The following is a 23,995-nucleotide window of genomic DNA, read 5'->3' on the forward strand; positions in this document are numbered from 1 at the left end:
TAGAGATTTGAATTCCCTATCAGGTAGTTCTAGTGCATTTTCTTCCAGAGGAGAGTCATCTGATGTTTTATTTTGGACACCTACTGGAACCATCCTGTCATGTTTTTGTAAATGTTTTGCTATTTTCTGCTGTTTTCGGGGCATTCAGTAGTTACTTTTCTCATTTATTGATTGTAGATTTGTTTGTTCCAGCCCTTTTCTTTAAAAAAAAAAAATGACTATGTCTGAGCAGGCAGACTTTGTGTTCTTTGTTGTTTGCTCGTCTTTGGGCACAATCCTTTTCACCTCCTTCTTCAACTGGCTGGGTTTCTCACTCAGATATGGTATGGCAGGGCAGCTCTAGCTGAAGAGGAGTTACTGGGACGGGTTTTTTGTGGCACTTACTACAGCCACCAGAGCAGTTCGGTAAACAGCACAGGGCAGGTTCCAGTAGGCTGTGTCTGTGCTGCTTGGTGGTGTGATGTCAAGTGCATGGTGCAGGTAGGCAGGATGCAGTGGGGAGATTGTTATGTGTGTAGCTCAGATGGATATGGGAGAGAGGAGAGAGGAACAGGAGCCAAAAACATACAAACAAACAAAAAAGAATGCTAGGGGAGCTTGTTTTTGGAGTGGAGAGATGAGAGACTATGAAATGGAGAAAAACAGAACAGGGAGGCAGAAGAAAAGAAAAGAATGAATAAATAAGACTCAGAAAGGTTAAAGAACCTCAACGTTCCCAGGGATCCCACCGGTGCAGCTGAGGCCGGGGGAGTCGCTCTCAGGTGTTGCAGCACAGCCTGGCTAGAAGGTGTAGAGATATACAATGCCAGGTATTCAGGAAATAGAAAGAGAAGGAAGATATAGAGAGATGAAAAACTGAGCAATGAAGAAAGACAAAAAGGGAAAAACAGGGAAAACAAAACAAAACAAATTAAAAAAAAATAAAAACAAGAAAGGCCCCCAAAAAACAGAAAAAAGAAAAAAAAAGAAATGAGAAAAGAAATGCCCTCGGGGATCCCTCTGCACGTCTGTGGAAGCCGAAGGGGCATCTCCCTGCCACACAGCTCAGCTTGGCCAGAAAGGGCTCCCAACTCAAGAAAAGGAAAAGAAAACAAACAAACAATTCAAAACAAACAAATGAACAAAAGCCCTTGGATCCCACCAGCTCTGCAACCGAAAACAGGAAGCAGGTCCACACTCGAACGGAGCTCCGCAGCCCCTCAGGAATAAGCAAAGATGGTGCACAGAGCCAGGTATTTGAGCGAAGGGAAGTTGAGGTGGCAAGAGGCAAGTAAGAAATCAAAAGAAGCAGGAAAAAAAAAAAAAAAAGCAACACTAGCAGCCAACAAATGGCTCTCAGAGAGTCAGCTAGTGCAGGCTGGTGTTTCTGGAGAAGAGACTGTGTCCATTGGAAGCAGAGAGGGCTGAGTGTGGGTGAAGAAGGGTAGAGAGTGGGAAAGCATATATCACAAATTACCAGAGCTCTGCAGCCCCTCAGGAAGAAGCAAACATGGTGCACGGAGCGAGGTACTTGAGCTAAAGGAAGGGGAGCTGGGGAGAGGCAAGGAAGAAATAAAAAGAAGTAAAATAAAGGCAACACCAGCAGCCAACAAATGGCACTCGGACAGCCACTCGTTCTGGTGTGTGGAATCCAAACAGCTGCTGTTTCCCGGTCAAGAGACTGTGGCCGCGGGAAGCAGAGGAGGTTGGGGTGAAGAAGGGTGAGGGGTGGGAAAGCGTATATCACCAATTGCCAGTTGTTTTGTCTCTTACTGGAAGCTCCGTGAGGCTACTTTTTTGTACCCCCTGTTTGCTGGTCTCCAGTAGGAGTCCAAGGTGGCAGATCCGCGCTGCGTTAGCTGGTAGGGGACCTCTGCATGAATCTCTCCTCACTCTCCGTTCTCTGTCACTTTTCTCACTCCATTTGGTGCTTGGCTGAGTTCTTTATCTCTTCATTTGATATTTTAGGGTTTCAGGATTGTTGTATTCTCTGTTCTCCTTAGTTTTTCAGATCTTTGCTGTGGAGGGACGGCATGCCTAGTGTGCCATTTTGACGGAACTCCTGGAGTACTTTTTCTTTTTTTAAAAAAAAGAGATAACATAAAATCCAATATGAAGGATGATTCATATCTCTTCCTACAGAACAAACCACCCACAGCATAGTGAATTAGAACAAAGTCTATTATCTCTTATGATTCTGTAGTTAATATGTGCATTTTCTCTCCACATGGTCTTAGATGAAAGGCCAGGATAGCTGAAGTAATATGGAGGTGAAAAGGGAGCTCAGATGTCTTGCTTTTCCTATACATGGACCTCTTTACTTAGCAGTTTTGGCTGCCTTGTATCATGGTGTTGAGGTTCCAAAAGGAAGCATTGCAAGAAAGCAAGCCCCAGTGTGCAAGTGCTTATCATTTATTGTGATTCCACTTGCATCACACTTGCAAATATCCCATTGACCACAGCTAGTCTCATAGCAAATTTTAGAATCACTGTGGCAGGGAATTTCACAATAGCATGAATAACAGAAAGTGTGATTAATTTAGGGCCTCCAAAGTGACAGTCTATAGAAAATCTTTCAGAAAATTGGCATTTTTGCTTAAAGTACATAGAAACTACTTCCTTTAAATGGGCTGTGTATTCTCCAAAATTCAACTGTTCTCATCCAACTCACTTCATTAGTATATATATATGTACTTTCTTGACTGAGTAGACATTTAACTTGCCTGTCCCTGTACTAAATGATTACTAATGCCTCTAGTTGTTTGATTCTGGGAATGTATTAGAATAATTTTGTTAAGGCCTGGAGTACATGCTGTTAAAATTACCTTTTAAAAAATTTGACATGTAATTTGCTCAGATACTTTATAGTCTCTAATGCTTATCTTTATCAAAACATTTGTAATACTAATATGAGATAATTATAGCCTCAAAAGAGCTCAATTGCTTTGAGTCTTACCCAGGGAATTACTTGTACATATCCCAAAACAATATTTTTTTTCTGGCTTTCATAATTTTTAGTAACTTACTTATTCATCTGAATATGCCAATAAGATAAAATAAAATATAAAGCTCAATGGAAAATGTATATTTTCCAAAGTGTAGAATTTGCAAGCATATTCCAGTATTTAATTTACTTAATCTTTATTTTTTGGCATATAGCCAACTATGCATAACGCCATACTTTGTGAGAAAAACTATGTATACTGGCATTAAAATCATTACATAAGTTAAAATTATTTCACCTACAAGTAACTGAAAATCATGAATCAAGTTGGCTTAAAAATGTAATAATCTATTATTACACTTGACATGAAGTTTAGGGTTACAGTTTTTCTCTGAAGCTGGCTCATTTGGCGATTCAGTGATGTCATCAAAGGTACAGACTTCATTTTTCTCTGCTGTTTCTACTCTGCTATCTTTTTTTTTTTTTTTTTTTTTGATTGTAGATTTGTTTGTTTGCTATCTTTTTTTTTTTTTTTTTTTTGGCTTTGTCTCGTAGACAAACTTCCCCAGCAACTTGCTAATCAATTTCCCAAAAGCTGCATTGTATCAGCACTCGCCTCCATTCCTTTCTCACTCCAGGTTCCCTGTGTCCATTTGTCCAGTTTTCCTGTCCCCTCCTGCCTTCTTGTCTTTACTTTGGGCAGGTGTTACCCATTTTGTCTTCTATACTTGATTGAACTAAGAAACACATTCCTCAGCTGTGTTATTGTTGGTTTTCTAAGCCTGTCTAATCTTTGGCTGAAAAGTGAACTTCGGGAGCGGCTTCAGTTCTGAGTTAGCAGGGTGTCTGGAGGCCACAGTTCCAGGGGTTCCTCCAGTCTCTGTCAGACTAGTAAGTCAGGTCTTTGTGTGTGTGTATGTGTGTGTGTCTGTGTGTCTGTGTGTCTGTGTGAATTTGAATTGTGTTCTACATTTTTCTCCTGCTCTGTCCAGGATTCTCTGTTGTGATCCCTGTAAGAGCAGTCGGTGGTGGTAGCCAGGCATCATCAAGTTCTTCTGGGCTCAGGCTGGTGGAGGCTGAGGTTCATGTCATCCACTAGACTTTTGAACTAGTATTGTCCTTGTGTCTTTTGTTTTCTTCATTCTCCTTTGCTCCAGATGGGATGGGACCAATAGATATATCTGAGATGGCTGCTCGCAGGATTTAAGATTCCAGTCGCCACTCGCCAAAGTAGGATGTAGAATATTTTCTTTATAAACTGTGTTATGCAAATTGACCTAGATGTCCCCCAAGACCATGGACCTCAGCCATCAGCCCCAGTAATTCGCTCCCTCAAAGTGTATGGATGTGTCTAAGAAACTTCTATGACTTTGCCTTGGTCAAAATGTGCTGACTTACCTTATATTATGTGTTGTATTACCCTTCACCAAAGTTAACACATGTCTACTATCTACTTAGTGATCTCCCTTCACTCAGAAACATCAAAGATTTTTTTTTTCTATGTATAGAGCTTTTCTTGGGTTTTTACATTCGTGGTCTCATACACTATTTGTCCTTTTGTGGTTGACCTATTTCACTCAGCATAATGCCTTACAGATTCATCCATGTTGTGAGATGTTTTGTAGATTCAACATTATTCTTTATATTTGTGTAGTATTCCATTGTGTGTATATACAATGATTTGTTTATTTATCTGTTGATGAGCACTTAGGTTGTTTCCATCTTTTTGCTATTGTGAATAATGTTGCAATGAACAAGAGTATTTGTATGCTATTAGTGTGACTGCTCTCATTTCTCTAGGATATATTCCTAGTAGTGGGATTGTTGGATCCTATGGTATTACTATTTCTAGGAGGTGCCATATCATTTTCCATAGAGGTTGTACCATTTTACATTCCCACCAGCTATACATACGAGTTCCAATCTTCCCGCAAACTTTCCAACATTTTTTTTTTTTTTGTTCTAGTAATGTCAAGGTGAGATGATATCTTATTGTAGTTTTGATTTGTATTTCTCTAATAGCTAATGATCATGAGCATTTCCCCATGTATCTATTACCTGCATAAATGCCTTTTTTGGTGAAGTGTCAGTTCATATCCTCATTTTTTTTATTATATTATTTGTATTTTTGTTTTGAAAGTGTTGAAGTATTCTATACATTCTATACATAGAGATTAGACCCTTCTCCTATGTCATAGCCAGAATTTTTTTTTCAGTCTGTAGATTCTGTTTTTACTCTCTTGATGAAGTCTTTTTATCAGCATAAGTGTTTAATTTTTAGGCGCTTCCAGTTACATAGTTTATCTTCTTGTGTTTGTGCATTGTTAGTTATGGTTTATATTATATTTATTCCATGTATTAGGTCCCCTAGAGTTGTCCCTATTTTTTTTTTCATGATCTTTATCATTTTAGGCTTTATATTTAGGTCTTTGATCCATTTTGAGTTAGTTGTTGTGTATGGTGTGAGGTGTGAATCCTGTTTCACTTTTTTTACAGATGGTCATCCAGTTTTGTCAGCACCATTTGTTAGAAAGACTGTCTTTACCCTATTTAATGGACTTTGGGTCTTTGTTGAAGATCAGGAGACTGTAGATGGATGGATTTACATCTGGGTTCTCAATTCTGTTCCATTGGTCAATGTGTCTGTCATTGTACCAGTACCAGGCTGTTTTGACTAGCATGGCTGTATAGTAGGTTCTGAGGTCAGGTGGTGTGAGACCTCCTACAAAGTGATTATATTTTTATTAAAATAATGTATGCTTCTAGTTTTATAAGTTAAACAATACTTTTAGGCTTATAACCGCCACTCATCGGACAGTTTGTCATAATGTGGTGGTTGTGTGTTGCTGTGATGCTGGAAACTATGCCACCAGTATTTCAAATACCAGCAGGGTCATCCACGGTGAACAAGTTTCAGCAGAGCTTCCAGGCTAAGACAGACTAGGAAGAAAGACATGGTGGTCTACTTCTGAAAAATTGGTCGGTGAAAAACTTATGAATAGCGGAGGAACATTGTCTGATATGGTATGGATCAAGAAGTGTTTTGTTCTATTTACATATGGTGGCTATGAGTCAGAGCCAATTTCACTGCCCTTAGTGACAACAGGCTTATAAAGAAAAACAAGGGAGGCGCGGCCAAGATGGTGAAGTAGTCAAACAGCTTCATATATCCTTCTTACAACAAACACCTGGAAAAACAAGTGATCTGATTGTATATGAATATCTATGAGCACTTAACAAGGCAAAGTTGAGGAATTGGACTGAGTGGCGGGGGAGAGGGAGACAGTTTGGAAGAAGTGAGGAGTGCCAGACCAGACTTGGCAGGAGCCGCAGCTCTTCAGCACAGACAAGCTCTGGGTGTGCAGTGAAGTGGGCATACAGCTCTGCACTTTCTCGGGAGGCAGTTTCCACATCAAGAGAGATCCGGCAGCACAGATTCTGCTTGGACATTCTGAACCAGTGAAAAGCATCTTCCAAAAGGCTAAAGATAAGTACATGCATGTAGCCTTTTGCAGGGATTTAAAAAAAAAAAAAAAAATTTGGGAAGAATATCTCTCCCTTTTACCTCCTCCCTCCCTGCTCTGCACAGGTCAGCTGGCTTCTGAAATCTCTGAGTCCCCTGGGCTAGAAGTAGATCCCATAAGGCACCCTGACCCATTCTCCTGGCCTTGGAAAGGGAACAAATTAACAAACAGGGGAAAAAATAAGCTACTGGCTCCCCTAAGCCAGGAACTCAGGGTTGGCACAGCTCCTTTGCCTAGGCACAGGCATAAGGGGTCCCCAGCCTTTGAGGGCCTTCCACCCCTGTATGGACTTATGTGGACCCATCTCAACAGTGTAAGCCCTCACTACCACAGTACAACAGGGTAAACACCTAAAGTCTAACTTCAACTGTTTCAGTTGTGAAGTGGCAGATTTGTGATGCTTGACACAGCTCTGCCCTTTAAGCAGACACCTTACAGGTCTGCATCAGGGGCTTGAGGACTGGTGGCTCCACCCATGCAACCTATTACAGGGTCCAAGAATAAGTGGTGCCCCCAAGCCTTTACAAACAACAGAGTAGGGTGCTCAGAATCTGTCTTCAAAACTCACCTACTTACTCGCTCTGGGGAACAAAGGCAGCCATCAGCATCCTGCCTTGCTCAGAGCATGACCCCCTACTGCAGCTAGATACCTGTGCCTACAACAATCATCCATGCCTCTTTAAGACTGTAAGTGAGAGCCGGCACCACACACTTGGTGATCAACTGCCTGGACACCTGAGCTGAATCCATACAGGAAAATTTAATGGACTCCTGTGTGCACATACTTAGTTACACAACTAAATACCTGGTGACAGGATGTTAGAGCTTCAAAGGTGCCAATAATCAAACTAGCACACATGAACAGCCTATTTGGGCATATCAAAACAAAACAAGAAGCTAGGACTTAGTAAACAAATATAAAATAAAATTATAATAACTTATTGTGACTTGGAGACAACAGTCAATATCAAGTCACATAAAGAGGCAGTCCAAGATGTCTTCAGCAAGCTCCAAAAACAAAGAATCAATAAATTCTCTGGAGAAAGAGAATTTCTTGGAATTACCAGAGGCAGAATACAAAAGATTAACATACAGAGCTCTTCAAAAAATCTGGCAAAATGCAGAGAAAGCCAAAGAAGAAACAGACAAAGTAGTAGCAGAACTTAAAAAAGTTATTCAAGAGCATAATTACAAGTTAAATAGGCTGCAAGAATCCATAGAGAGATAGCAATCAGACATCCAGAAGACTAACAATAAAATTTCAGAATTAGACAACTCAATAGAAAGTCATAGGAGCAGAATTGAGGCAGTAGAAGTCAGAACTAGTGACACTTAAGATAAAGCACTTGATGCTAACTTATTTGAGGAAAAATCAGATAAAAGAATTGAAAAGAATGAAGAAACTCTAAGAGTTACGTAGGACTCTATCAAGAGAAATAACCTATGAGTGATTGGTGTACCAGAATGGGGGCGGGGAGATAACATAAAATACAAAGAGAATTGTTGAAGATTTGTTGACAGAAAACTTCCCTGATATCATGAAAGATGAGAAAATATCTATCCAAAATTTTAATCAATCCCCACGTAAGGTAGATCCCAAAAGAAAGTCACCAAAACATGTTATAATCAAACATGACAAAACCAAAGATAGAGAGAATTTTAAGGGTGCCTAGAGATAAAAGAAAAGGCATCTACAGAGGAGAGTCAGTTAGAATAAGCTTGGACTAAGCAGAAGCAAGGCAAGAAAGCAAAGGGATGACACATATAAAGATTTGAAGGAAAACAACTGCCAGCCAAGAATTATATATACAGCAAAACTGTCTCTCAAATATGATGGCAAAACAAGGGCATTTCCAGATAAACAGAAGTTTAGGGAATTTGCAAAAACCAAACAAAAATTACAAGAAATACTAAAGGGAGTCTTCCGGTTAGAAAATCAATAACATCAGATAACAACCCAAGACTAGAACATAGCACAGAACAACCAGATATCAACCAAGATAAGGAAGTCAGGAAAATACATCAAAGCTAAAACATCGAAAATAAGGAAACAGAGATGTCAATATGTAAATAATGATGACATTAAAACAAAAAACAGGGACTTAAAAAATGCAGACATAGATTTTTCATATGGAGGCGAAGTCAAGGTGATATAAAGAAATAAAAGACTGGTATAAATTTAGAAAAATAGGGGTAAATATTAAGGTAATCACACAGGAAACTAATAATCCTACAAATCAACATAAAAAAACTAGAAAAATATAAAGACTTGCAAACACAAAATCAACAACAATCAAAAAGATGAAAAGAAAATACATAAAGAAAAACGACTCAGCACAGAAAATTAAAGGGAACAAAGAAACTGTGAACAACACACACACAAAAGATATCAAAATGACAGCACTAAACTAATAACTATCAATAATTACCCTGAATGTGAACGGACTAAATGCACCAATAAAGAGATAGAGAGTGGCAGATTGGTTAAAAAAGCACGATCTGGCTATATGCTGCCTACAAGAGACCCACCTTAGACTTAAAGACACAAACAAGCTAAAACTCAAAGGATGGGAAAAAATATATCAAGCAAACAACACTCGAAAAAGAACAGGATTGGCAATATAAATCTCTGACAAAATAGACTTTAAAGTAAAATCTACCACAAAGGATAAGGAAGGACACTATATAATGATTAAAGGGTCAACACACCAGGAGGACATAACTGTAATAAATATTTACACACCCAACAACAGGGCTCCAAAATACATACAACAAACTAACAGCACTGAAAACAGGGATAGACAGCTCCACAATAGTAGTAGGAGACTTCAACATGCCACTTTCGGTGAAGGACAGAATATCCAGATGGAACCTCAACAAAGACAAGGAAGAGCCAAATGCTACAATCAACCAACTTGAATTCATAGACATATACCGAACACTGCACCCAAGAGCAGCCAAGTATACTTTCTTTTCCAATGCACATGGAACATTCTCCAGAATAGACACCATGTTAGGCCATAAAGAAAGCCTTAAGAAAATCCAAAACTTTGAAATATTGCAAACTTCTTTTCTGACCATAAAGCCATAAAAGTAGAAATCAACAACACAAAAAGCAAGAAAAATAATCAAACACATGGAAACTGAACAACACCTTGCTCAAAAACTGGTAGGTTATAGAAGAAATTAAGGATGCAAAAAAGAAATTCATAGAATCAAACAAGAATGAAAATACATCCTACCAGAACCTTTGGGACACAGCAAAAGCAGTACTCAGAGGTCAGCTTATAGCAATAAATGCACACAGCCAAAAAGAAGAATGTGCTATAATCAAAACAACCGTACAACTGGAACAAGTAGAAAAAGAGCAGCAAAAGGAGCACTCAAGCGCCAGAAAGATGGAAATAATAAGAATTAAAACAGAATTAAATGAAATAGAGAGTAGAAAAACAATTGAAAGAGTTAACAAGTCCAAAAGCTGGTTCTCTGAAAAGATAAACAAAATTGATAAACCACTGGCCAAACTGACAAAAGACAAACAGGAGAGGAAGCAGATAACCTGTGTAAGAAATGAGATGGGTGATATCACAACAGACACAACTGAAATTAAAAGAATCATAACAGAATACTAAAAAGAATTGTACTCTAACAAATTTGAAAACCTAGAGGAAATGGATAAATTTCTAGAAACTCACTACCTACCTAAACTAACACAAACAAAGGTAGAACAACCAAGTAAACCCATAACAAAGAAGAGATTGAAAAAGTTATTAAAAAACTCCCAACAAAATAAAGCCCTGTCCTGGATGGCTTCACTGAAGAATTCTACCAAACTTTCAGAGAAGAGTTAACACCACTTCTACTAAAGGTATTTCAGAACATAGAAAAGGACGTAATACTCCCAAACTCATTCTATGAAGCCAGCATAACCCTGATACCAAAACCAGGTGAAGACATCACAAAAAAAGAAAATTACAGACCAATATCCCTCATGAACATTGACAAAAAGATCCTCAACAAAATTCTAGCCAATAGAATTCAGCAACATATCAAAAATTAATTCACCATGATCAGGAGGGATTTATACTAGGTATACAAGGATGGTTCAACATTCGAAAAACAATCAATGTAATTCATCAAATAAATAAAACACAAAAGACAAGAACCACATGATCTTATCAATCTATGCAGAAAAGGCATTCGACAAAGTCCAACACCCATTCATGATAAAAACTCTCAGCAAAATAAGAATAGAAGGGAAATTCCTGAATACAATTAAGGGCATTTATGCAAAGCCAACATGGTCCTAAATGGAGAGACTTTGAAAGCATTCCCCCTGAGAATGGGAACCAGACAAGGATGCCCTCTATCACCACTCTTATTCAACATTGTGCTGGAGGTCCTAGCCAGAGCAATTAGGCTAGAAAGAGAAATAAAGGGCATCCAAATTTGTAGAGAAGAAGTCAAAGTATCTCTACTTGCAGATGATATGATCTTCTACAAATAAAACCCCAAAGAATCCACAAGAAAACTACTAGAACTAATAGAAGATATCAGCAAAGTTTCAGGCTACAAGATAAACATACAAAAGTCAGTTGAATTCCTTTACACCAACAAAGAGAACCTCGAGGAGGAAATCACCAAATCAATGCCATTTACAATAGCCCCCAAGAAGATAAAATACTTAGGAATAAATCCAACCAGAAATGTAAGAGATCTATACAGAGAAAACTACAAGACACTGCTGCAAGAAACTAAAAGAGACCTGCATAAGTGGAAAAACATACCTTGCTCATGGATAGGTAGACTCAAAATAGTGAAAATATCAGTTCTACCCAAAACGATCTAAAAATACATGCAATCCTGGTCCAAATTCCACTGGCATTTTTTAATGAGATGGAGAAACAAATCACCAACTGCATATGGAATGGGAAGAGGCCCTGAATAAATAAAGCATTACTCAAGAAGAAGAACAAAGTAGGAGGCCTCACACCACCTGATTTTAGAATCTATTATACCGACACAGTGATCAAAACAGCCTGGTATTGGTACAACAACAGATACATAGATCAATGGAAGAGAGTTTAGAATCCAGACACAAATGCATCCACCTATGAGCAGGTGATATTTTGCAAAGGCTCAAAGTCCATTAACTGGGGAAAAGATAGTCTCTTTAACAAATGATACTGGCATAACTGGATATCCATCTGCAAAAAACTGAAACAAGACCCATACCTCACTCCATGCATAAAAACTAATTCAAACTGGATCAAAGACTTAAATATAAAATCAAAAACGATAAAGATCATGGAAGAAAAAATAGGGACAATGCTCAGAGCCCTAATACATAGCATAAACACAATACAAACCATAAGTAACAACGCACAAGCACCAGAAGAGAGACTAGATAAATGGGCGCTCCTAAAAATCAAACATGTATGCTCATCAAAAGACTTCACCAAAAAAGTAAAAAGACAAGCTACAGACTGGGAAAATATTTTTGGCTATGACAAATCCAATCAGAATCTAATCTCTAAAATCTACAAGATACTGCAAAACCTCAACAACAAAAAGACAAATTACCCAATTAAAAAATGGGCAAAGGGTATGAACATGCACTTCACCAAAGAAGACATTCAGGTGGCTAACAGACACATAAAGAAATGCTCACGATCATTAGCCATTAGAGAAATGCAGGTCAAAACTACAATGAGATATTACTTCACCCCAACAAGGCTAGCACTAATCCAAAAAACACGAAATAAATGCTGAAGAGGTTGTGGAGAGACTGGAACACTTATACACTATTGGTGGGAATGTAAAATGGTACAACCACTTTGGAAATCGATTTGGTGCTTCCTTAAAAAGTTAGAAATATAAGCACCATACAATACAGCTATCCTGCTCCTTGGAATATATCCTAGAGAAATAAGAGCCTTCACATGAATAGATATGTGCACACCCATGTTCATTGCAGAACGGTTTACAATAGCAAAAACACAGAAACAAACTAGATGCCCATCAATGGATGAATGGATAAGCAAATTTTGATATATCCACACAACAGAATACTACACAATAATAAAGAACAATGTTGAAGCTGTGAAACATAACATAGAGGAAGCTGGAACTTACTATGCTAAGTGAATTTAGCCAGTCACAGAAGGACAAATACTGTATAAGACCACTATTATAAGAACTCAAGAAAAGGTTTAAATACAGAAGAGAACATTCTTTGATGGTTACTAGGGTGGAGAGGGAGGGTGAGCGATATTTACTAACTAGATAGTAGATAATAATTATCTTAGGTGAAGGGAAGGACAACACACACTACAGGGGAAGTCAGCACAACTGGATTAAACCAAACCTAAGAAATTTCCTGAATAGAATCAAACACTTTGAGAGACAGAGTAGCAGTGGTAGGGGTCGGGTGACTGTGCTTTCAGGGGATGTCTAGGTCAATTGGCATAACAAAGCTTATTAAGGAAATGTTCTGCATCCTACTTTGGTGAGTGGCATCTAGGGTCTTAAAAGCTTGCAAGCGGCCATCTAAGTTGCATCAATTGGTTCCAACCACCTGGGGTAAAGGAGAATGAAGAACACCAAAGACACAAGGAAAGCATTAACCCAAGAGACAGAAAGAGCCACCTAAACCAGAGACTTCAGCAGCCTGAGACCAGAAGAACTAGATGGTGCCTGGCTACCACCAATGACCGCCCTGACAGGGAACATAACAGAGAGTCCCTGATGGAGCATGAGAAAGGTGGGTTGCAGAACTCAAATTCTAGTAAGAAGACTTAATGGTCTGACTGAGACTGGAGAATCCTAGAAATCATGGCCCCTGGAGTCTCTATCAGCCCAGAACTAAAACAATTTCTGAGGCCAACTCTTCAGACAGGGATTTGACTGGACCATGGGACATAAAGTGATACTTCTGAGGAGTGTGCCTCTTAGCTCAACTAGATACAAGAGACCAAAGGGGCAACTTTTGTCTGGGGGTGAGATGGGAATGCGGTGAGGGTTAGGAGCTGGTTGAATGGACATGGGGAATCAGTGGTGGAAAGAAGGAGTGTGCTGTCACAGTATGGGGTGAGTAATTAGGTTTACATAACAATGTATGCATAAATTTTTGTATGGGAGACTAACTTGAAATGTAAACTTCATTTAAACTACAACAATAATAAAAAAGAAAGAAACTAAAAAAAGAAAACAGTTCTCTGTACCGTCTCTCCCCATTTTGGATTATTGTTACACAAAATTAACTACTTTCAACTCTTAACCATTTCTTCTGTATTAACCTCCATATTTTTATGTAACTTGCTTATGAATGTATTTCTTATTTTTTTCAGATTTTAAATTATCTTGTAGATGTGAAAGTTACTATAGAAGATAATAATTTAATACACTTATACCTATTTCACCTACTCCCGTCATCACATATAATATCATATGTTTCCTCTTATCCTCCCAGTCTATTCATAAAATCTTTTTGTTGAATCAACATTCCGTGTGTTTATTATTATGACTCTTTAAATATTATTCATACCTGAGGCACTTAGGTTACTGAAATTATATTTCCTTTTATTATGTAACTTTTAGTTTTACCTAGAAAAGTTTAATAATTTCATCCTTTTTTTCATTTTCTTAATAGTTGTATTTCTAGGTACTTATTACTAACTCATTGCCGGTCTTGCAGCTTAACTGAAATATATCTTACATACATTCAAATATATTCAGAAGAAACAAAGATTAAAAAAATGTATCTCAATATGTTTTAGATTTTTTCCTATCCTTAGAGGGATCATTTAGGTAATATTATCTCTTATGTGAAGAAGCTCACAAGATCCCTTCATTTTCACCTCAGTTTCTTTTTTTTTTCAAGGGATGTTCACAAAGATAAACATGAGCAAGGCATTTTTCCTTTCCTCAGTGTTCACCGTTCCCATCACCTCCTTTTGTCATCAAACCCGGAAAGCTGAAGTCCGGGTGGGCAGCCCCAGCAGTTACCTTGCCCTTTGGCATCACCTCAAGGGCATGGCAAGGCAGAAGGGGGGTGCAATTTCAGTACTGTCACCTTCAGGGGCCAGGGTCTCCCACTACTGGTGCTACTTACTCTCTTAGACAATCTTGATACTTTCATGTTCCTTAAAGGGTCTCTTCTATTTTCTATTCTCTAGTGACCTGATTCCCAAATTCTAGTTTCATTTCATGCAGAAGAGTTAAGCTATATCATGTAATGTCTTTTATTTCCCAATGACTCATAGTCTGGGAGACACATTTTATCTAAGCTATGTTTACTCTAAGAAGCCATTGATTGTACGATGTTCCATTTTATTATTTACTCCTAATGAAAAAGGCTATCAGTTAAAATTTCAAGACACGTCTTAGTTTCAGAGATGTTAAAACAGGGTGCAAATATTAATTTTGGTAACAATAAAATATTGTAAATGGTTTGTTCAGCTATTTTTCAAATAAAAGATCTACTTTAAGGTAGATTCTGGTATTGGCTAAGACAAGTAATTGTTTATACTACAGTATAATTGAGTAATAGTAAAATTTTAAGTGTTCTTTTATATTGAATTTAGCTTATATCTAGAGTTTACTGAGGCCTTTAATTTAACTTTATACTAAGAAAGGCGATATAGAGAAAAGCATTAAAACTCCTACTGCACCGATCAAAATAATTTTATGCCATATTGTTTTCATGAATGGGTTGTTTCTCTAGAAAACCTGACTGATACAGATACTTAATTCAGTTATCAACAAAAAGTAGAATCAAGGCTATTATACATTCATAAAAACAATTCCACTTTAATAATAAAAGATGTGGATTCTTATGAAACTCTAATAGAAATCTTTTTTTTTTTTTAATCTTGGTAAAATATCCAGACTGGAGACAGTACAAGATGGCAGCTTAGACACATCATGTTGTCCGCTTACAGCAAAGACCCAAGAAACCAAGTGAAACAGATACAGATGACAGTCTTGGAGCCCTGAGCAGACAACAGTAGAATGAAGAATTAGATCAAACACTGAATTAAAGGAGAAACTGAATGAAAACAGCAAACCAGGAGATTTACAGACTGTAGGCAACCTGCTAGCCAGCTTGTTGCAGTGTGACTGCCTTGAGACAGAGCAGGTAGCATTCTACGGTGAGGAGCACAGGAAAGCAACTTCATGGAATTCCCAATAGGAGACACAGATACTGTGTAGATAAACCAAAGTGAAGCAAGGTAAGCAGAACACGAACAGGATATAAGGAAGGGAAGTGCAGAAAGGTAGGCGGAGGTTCCAAGGATCCTGGCAACCACAGAGCAGGAAGAGAGCCAGAAACTGGCGACAGGACTACTCATCATCAGTGGTCTCTGATCATTTGGGTAGTTGGCACTAGTAAAGCAGTGGATCTATAGATTGGCAGCTGGAGATCCCACACCCAACTGGACTCTGGGAAACCCCTTCTGTCTTAGGTTAGGTTCTCTAGAGAAGCAAAAGCAGTAAAGCATATAAATATACAAAGAGAGATTTATATCAAGGAAACAGCTCATGTGATTGTAGAGGCCAGAGTGTCCCAAGTCCGTGGATCAGGGTAGAGACCTCTCCCAATTCATGTTGCCGCAGAAGCTGGCAAGCCCAAGATTGGCAGGTCAGAGAGCAGGGCTCCCACTCACAGGCTGTGAAGGTAGACAAACTCCAAGATCGGCAGGCAAGACTGCAAGGTTTATCCTGATTCACATAGCTGCAGGAGCTGGTGAAACCAAGATTGGCAGGTCAGAGATTAGGGCTCCGCTCACAGGTTGTGAAGATCGAAGAATCCCAAGTTCAGCAGATAAGCTGACAGCTCAAGTCCCAAGAACCAGAGGTGAGACGACAGGAGGCAGCCACAGGATCCAGAGTGAGCAAACAGCCAGAATGTCTGCATATATGCAGATGCTGGCAACACCCCCAAGGAAACTCCCTTTCATCTGACCGGCTACTCACAGTATATTCCATCATGGGAGTGATCACATATAAACACTGAGAATCATGGCCCAGCCAAGCTGACACACAATCTTAACCATCACAGTCCAGCCCTTGTCAACTTGGCACATGTACACATTTCCTTAAACCATACATAATCTCTGAATAAAGACAATTAGAAGGTCATACTTACGCCTAACGTGATACAACTAACACATACAATAGAAAACACACTAGCCCCGTTTACATCTTATATTTTATAAGTGAAAGAAATAAAAATATTTGATGCACACATACAAAGCAGAAATATTCATAACAATTACAGTCCCCATTTCTGCAACTTGTCACATGGCTGTAACTGGTACTTAGAACTACCTTCCTCCACTACCCATTCCATATTCCCTTTGCCCTCAACAAGCACCTCTGCTGGTCGTGGCTCTTTGCCTGGTGGAGTGACCCAAACCTTCATTCTTGAAGGGTTTTGGTCATTAGTAGTCATGTCGGAATTAGGTTGCTGTAGTTTTCCATTGACTTTAATCACATGGCATGGTAGTGCTGAGATGCCCTAAGGAATCTCCTGCATTCCAGACATACTCTTCTTTACCTCCATTGTATAATATCAATCTGATTTCCTGTCAGTAGTCAGGATTAATCACACCAGCCAGTATGGTAACTCACTCCTTTGCCTGTTGATCCATAGGCATAAGAGCCCAAAGCAGTCAGGTGGGATTCTTAACTTCCAGTTCAGTGGAATCAGTGATGTGTCTCCAGGTGGGAGCATTCCTCCCTTTGGAACTAAGACCTCTAGACCAGCAGAGCATAAGGACATGGGGACAGGAAGCAAAAATCTTGCAAGTGGGTCACTAGAGGTAATAGTGTGTGGTGCCACTGCCGTTTCCACTCCTTGATTCCTGGACCCATGAATCCTGGTTATAGGAGAAACAGCACCAAACAGCCTCCAGAAAAACATTGCCCCAGCCCTGAAAGGTATTGCCACCTAGCTGGCACCATAATTGTGTCTTTAGAAGGCCATTCCATTTTTCTATCAAGCCAGCTGCTTCAGGATGATGGGGAACATGGTAAGACCAGTGAATTCCATAATCGTGGGCCCACTGCTGCACTTCACTTGCTGTGAAGTGAGTTCCTTGATCTGAGGCAAAGCTGTGTGGGATACCACGATGGTGGATAAAGCATTCTGTAAGTCCACAGATGGTAGTTTTGGCAGAAGCATTGCATTCAGGGAAGGCAAATCCATATCCAGAGTAAGTGTCTATTCCAGTAAGGATAAAACGCTACCCTTTCCATGATGAAGTGGTACAATGTAATCAACTTACCACCAGGTTGCTGGCTGATCACCTCGAGGGATGGTGCCATATCGGGGACTCAGTGTTGGTCTCTGCTGCTGGCAGAATAGGCACTCAGCAGTGGCTGTAGCCAAGTCAGCCTTGATGTGTGGAAGTCCATGCTGCTGGGCCCATGCATAACCTCCATACCTGCCACTATGGCCACTTTGTTCATGAGCCCATTGAGCACTGATGGGAGTAGCTGGGGAAAGAGATTGACTGGTCTCCACAGAACGTATCATCCTATCCACTTGATTGTTAAAATCATCCTCTGCTGACATCACCCTTTGGTGAGCATTCACATGAGACAAAAATATCTTCACTTCTTTGGCCCATTCAGAGAGTTCTATCCACATACCTCTTCCCTATAAATCCTTGCCCCCAAGTTTCCAATCATGTTCCTTCCAAGTACCTGACCATCAAGCCAAACCATTGGCCACAGCCCATGAATCAGTATATAGACACACATCTGGCCATTTCTCCTTCCAAGCAAAGTGAACAACTAGGTGCACTGCTTGAAGTTCTGCCCATTGAGAGGATTTCGATTCACCACTGTCCTTCAGAGAGGTCCCAAAAAAGGGCTGTAGTGCTGCTGCAGTCCACTTTCGAGTGGTGCCTACATATCACGCAGAACCATCTGTACACTAGGGACGAGTTTTCTCTTCTTCAGTCAACTCATCATAAAGAACTCCCCATGAGGCTATAGGTGGAGATTGGGAGATGGAAGGTAATGTGACAGGAGTGGAGACCATGAGCATTTGGGCCACTTCCTCATGCAACTTACTTGTGCCTTTGCGTCCTGCTCGGTTCCCATCTCGTATATACCACTTCCGTTTAAGGATGAGGTGTTGCTGTGTATGTCCAACTTTATGACTTTGTGGGTCAGACAAGACCCAGTTCATGATAGGCAGCTCAGGCTGCATGGTGACTTGGTGTCCCATGGTTGAGCATTCAGTTACTGGGCTAAGGCCCAGTAACAAGCCAAAAGGTGTTTCTCAAAAAGAGAGTAGTTATCTGCAGAGGATGGCAGTTTTGCTCCAAAATCCTAAGGGTCTACACTGTGATTCAACAATAGGGGCCTGCCAAAGACCCCAAACAGAATCTCTATTTGCCACTGACCCTTCAAGCACCATTGGATCAGTTGGATCATATGGTCCAAGTGGCAGAGTGGCTTGCACAGCTGTCTGAACCTGTTGCAGAGCCTTCTCTTGTACTGGTCCCCACTCAAAACTAGCAGCTTTTCAAGACATTTGATAAATAGGCCAGAGTGGCACACCCAAATGAGGCATATGTTGCCTCCAAAATCCAAAGAAGCCTACTAGGCATTGTGCTTCCTTTTTACTTGTGGGAGTAGCCAGATGCAATAACTTATCCTTCACTTTAGAAGGAATGTCTCAACATGCCCCAGACGACTGGACCCCTAGAAATTTCACTGAAGTGGAAGGTCCCTGAATTTTTGTGGGATTAATTTCCCACCCTCTAGCACACAAATATTTTATCAATTAGTCCAGAGTCATTGATACTTCTTCCTTACTAGGTCCACTCAGCGTAGTGTCATGAGTGTAATGGACCAGTGTCATGTCTTGTGGATGGGAAAGGTGATCAAGGTCCCAGTCGACTAAATTATGACATAGAACTGGAGAGGTGAGGTAGCCCTGAGGTAGGAAAATGAAAGTATACTGCTGGCCTTACCAGCTGAAGGCAAACTGCTTCTGGTGGCCCTTTGAAACAGGTATGGAGAAAAAGGCATTAGCCAGATCAGTAGCTGTATACCAGGTACCAGGAGATGTATTAATTTACTCAAGCAGTGAAACTACATCTGGAACAGCAGCTGCAATTGGAGTCACCACCTAGTTAAATTTTCAATAATCTACTGTCATTCTCCAAGATCCATCTGTTTTTTTCACATGCCAAATAGGCGAGTTGAATGGGGATGTGGTGGGAATCACCAACCCTGAGTCCTTCAAGTACTTGTTGGTGACAGTAATCTCTGCAATCCCTCCAGGAATGCAGTATTGCTTTTGGTTTTACTGTTTTCCTAGGTAGAGGCAGTTCTAATGGCTTCCACTTGGCTTTTCCTACCATAATAGTTCTTACTGTATTTGTCAGGAATCCAATGTGGGGGTTCTTCCAGTTGCTGAGTATATCTATTCCAATTATGCATTCTGGAACTGGAGAAATCACTACAGGATGGGTTCGGGGATCCCCTGGACCTACTGTGAGACAGACATGAACCCAGACTCCATTAACAACCTGACCTCCATAGGCCCCCACACTGACTGGTGGGCCACAGTAATGTTTTGGGTCTCCTGGAATTAGTGTCAGCTCAGAGCCAGTATCCAGTAATCCCTGTAAAGTCTCATTATTTCCTTTTCCCCAATGAACAGTCACTCACGTAAAAGACCATAGATACCTTTGGGGAAGGCTGAGAGAAAGATTAACAGTAAAAATTTCTGGCAGTGAATTTGATCCTTCCTCAAGGGGACCCAGCATCCCCTTCATTCAAGGGGTTGTGGGTCTTCAAACTCACTCAAATTTGGGAATTGATTGAGGGACCATGACTCTATTCTGGAGATTCAAGTTAGACTACTGTTCACCTGACCTAGAATTCATCCCTTTGTACAGATCAAATAAAAATTTAGTAGATTTCCTATTTATTTCACTCTTAGGGACACCATGATTAAGTAGCCAACGCCATAAGTCCATACGAGTCAGACTATTCTGATTACTGCTTTGACCCCTCTGTCCATGACTATAACCACACCCACCTTGTCTTTGTTGATTGAGTGTAGCCGCTTGGCCCCTACTACCACAGGGTCCAATCAGTCCCATTGTAGTTAGGAGTCTTAACTCAGGGCAGTTCCCACTGTCAAATCTGACTTACGTAAAATAACAATCACAGCAGGCTTCAAGAATGCCAGAGCTCCCTTCACAAATTTGTTCTTCACAGTTTTTGTAAAAGGTGTATCCTCTGGGCACTCCATGTGTGGGTCTGTGGGTCTAACTTGATAAATCCACTCTAGCATGTCAATTTCCCTAAGCCTTTGTATACCTTCTTCTACAGTATATCAAGGCTGGTCTGGTACTTCAACTTGATTTAGTGTAGGCCACCTTTTAATCCATGCTTCAGCAACTCAACCAAATAAACTATTAGATCCTTTCCTAACTTCTCGAGCTGAAACACTGAATGAGCAATCTGTGCTTAGTGGACCCGTATCAATAAACTCAGACTGATCCATCTTTATGTTCCTTGCACCATTATCCCACACTATTAATAGCCGTTCTCACACATATTCCCCAGGTTTCTGTTTGTACATGTTAGATAAGTCAAGTAGTTCATTTGGAGTGTAGCATACCTCCTCCTGGGTCATACTTTGTACTTCATCTTTTGGTGCTGATTTGGACTTAAGCATAGTTACAAGTTTAGAAGCCATAACCGGTAGTGTGGAATTGTTTTCAGAACATTCAGCATTGTCTTGTAAAGCATCTTCCTCAGGCAATGCCCCATGCAATGACTCAGGCAGAGGCTCTTTACAGGCAGCTGGGCTAGACCTAATCTCATTAGATGGGAGTGGAGGGACTAATTGTTTTTCTGGGCAGGGTGGATTACCAGACAAACCTGAAGCAATCTCTTCATACGGTACTGGCTCTGTTGGCAGAAGTGATTCAACGGAATTTATGGGCTCAGTGTCCCCAGCTTCCTGATTATCTGCCCATATGTTCCCATCCCAAGTCTCAGGATCCCATCTCTTCCCAACCAATGCCCTTACTTTAACTTGAGACACCTCTCTATGTTGGCAATGGAGCTGGCATTGTAATTTAACCACTCTTACAGTAAGACTCTGGGTTTGGTTTTCAGCAGTTTCAACTCTGTTACTACAAGAAATAAGGCTTTGTTTCAAGGCACAAGTGGAAGCCTTGAGGTCATGTATGCAGCACTTGAGCTTTGACTCTGAAGCCCTAAGTGTATCTCTTTCTTTCACCAATATGTCTAGCTAAAGTAGGACAAACCAACCAGTTTCCTTATACTTCTCATTCTGACAAAGCTGTAGAAAGATATCACACATGTGTTCACCCTGAGCCTCTCCTTTCACAAATACCTGATCTACTAGTGGTGATATTTTGTGTATTCGTATCGCCACATCATGCCCTGGACTACTAGTGCCTTCTTTACTGCTGGAAGCAGAGTCATCGACATCTTTAAGACTAACCAGACTTGAGAACAAATTTAGAAAACTCATCCTTACAATTTTGTTTCTCTAGAATTACTCCTGCTACCTAATGTCTTAGGCTGGGTTCTCTAGAGAAGCAAAACCAGTAAAGTGTATAAATATATACAAAGAGAGATTTATATCAAGGAAACAGCTCACACGATTGTAGAGGCTAGAACATCCCAAGTCCATGGATCAGGATATAGGCCTCTTACAATCACAGAGCCACAGAAGCTGGCGATCCCAAGACTGGCAGGTGAGAGAGCAAGGTTCTCACCCACAGGCTGTGAAGGTTGACGAATTCCAAGATTGGCAGGTAAGACCACAAGGTTTCTCCTGATTCATGTAGCTGTGGGGACCGGTGAACCCAAGATCAGTAGGTCAGAAAGCAGGGCTTTGCTCACAGGCTGTGAAGATTTATGAATCCCAAGTTCAGCAGATAAGCTCAAGTCCCAAGAATCGGAGGTGAGACGACAGGAAGAAGCCATAGGATCCAGAGTGAACAAACAGCCAGAAGGTCTGCTTATATTCATATGCAGGCCACACCCCCAAGTAAATGCCGTTTCATCTGATTGCGTACCCACAGTATATTCGATCATGGGCGTGATCACATATAAACACTGAGAATCATGGCCCAGCCAAGTTGACACAATCTGAACCATCACACATTCCCACCTCACGTTTGTTCTGGGCCAGGTCCCAATTGCCAGCTGAAGCCTATGGGCAGTGCTCCAGCATAGATGCTAGTAACCAGAGAAGCACACTCATCCTGCCCTCCCAGTGACCAATAGTAACACCTCCAGCTCTGCCTACCCATCGATCAGTGATATAAGAAACCTCTCCCCTTTGCCATGCCTGTGACTGGTGATACCCACCCTGCCCATCCGTACACCGGCAGCACCTCCCCTGGCAGCCTACATGCCAAGTTGTAGTGGCATGACTTGCTGCACTACCAAACTGGTGACTCATGGAGTGCACCCACCCACCTGCCACCCACGTCACTCCCACCTATCCATTGATTCGTGGTGTGCCACCCCGTGCTGACAGACCAGTGACTGGCAGTATGCTCCAGCCCCACCCAGCACCTACCCTGCTTCCTGACCTGCCCAGAGTTGGTGGTGTTCACTCTTCCACCGCCAGACCAGCAACAAATGGTGTGTGCTCACCTCACCCTACCACACCCCTGCCACTCCACCCACCCAGCTACCAGTAGTAAGCACTCCCACCTCTACTGCCTGGTGACTGGTGAGGTGAGAGCCCACCCCTCTGCCTGGTGACCAACGGTACAAGTTCCCATTCAACCCACCCAGCTACCTGTGACCCATGCATCCCTGCCCCAACTACCTGGCTACCAGCAAAACACCCTCCATGTCCATAACCCAGCAAAAACCAAAAATACTCCTTGCACCCCCACCCAGTGACCAGTCAGACAGGCACATCACCTTATCAGCAATGCCCATAACATACTGACAAGTGCCATCTGCACCTTTGCCAAATGACAGGCAGAAGATCCTAGTGTCTTCATCCAATATCTACCCAGGTGCAATGTCACACATCCCACACTTAGACAGTTCCTACAGGTTGAGTGCACATCAACTGAAAACTCTTGATACCCCACCACCTACTGAGATGAGAATTTGTGTACACTTGGAGGGCCTATCACATCCTTTTGGATAGCACGGCTATCGAGATGTTCTACCCTGACCTCCAGAAGATGCACTAACTGCTACCCAACCAGAAGGACCCCATTGTCTACAAGGCTGTGGAGGTACCCTGACCACCCAACACTTGTGGGCCAACATCAGGGGAAGAACCTGTTCTCCCATGTCCACTCAAACCTATAATGAAAGACATATGAGCTTAACCTAACATGGGTGTCACAACTAGTCAACCAATACCACTAAAGTCACATATAGACTAATACCACAAGCAACAAAAATTAAAATTATACAAAGGAAAAAAGACATTCTAAAGAGAAAGAGAAGAAACAAAGCTCCTGATTGCCTTAGTCATCTAGTGCTGCTATAACAGAAATAC

The sequence above is a fragment of the Trichechus manatus genome, unplaced genomic scaffold (assembly GCF_000243295.1).
Source record: "Trichechus manatus latirostris isolate Lorelei unplaced genomic scaffold, TriManLat1.0 scaffold00129, whole genome shotgun sequence".
NCBI lineage: Eukaryota > Metazoa > Chordata > Mammalia > Sirenia > Trichechidae > Trichechus > Trichechus manatus.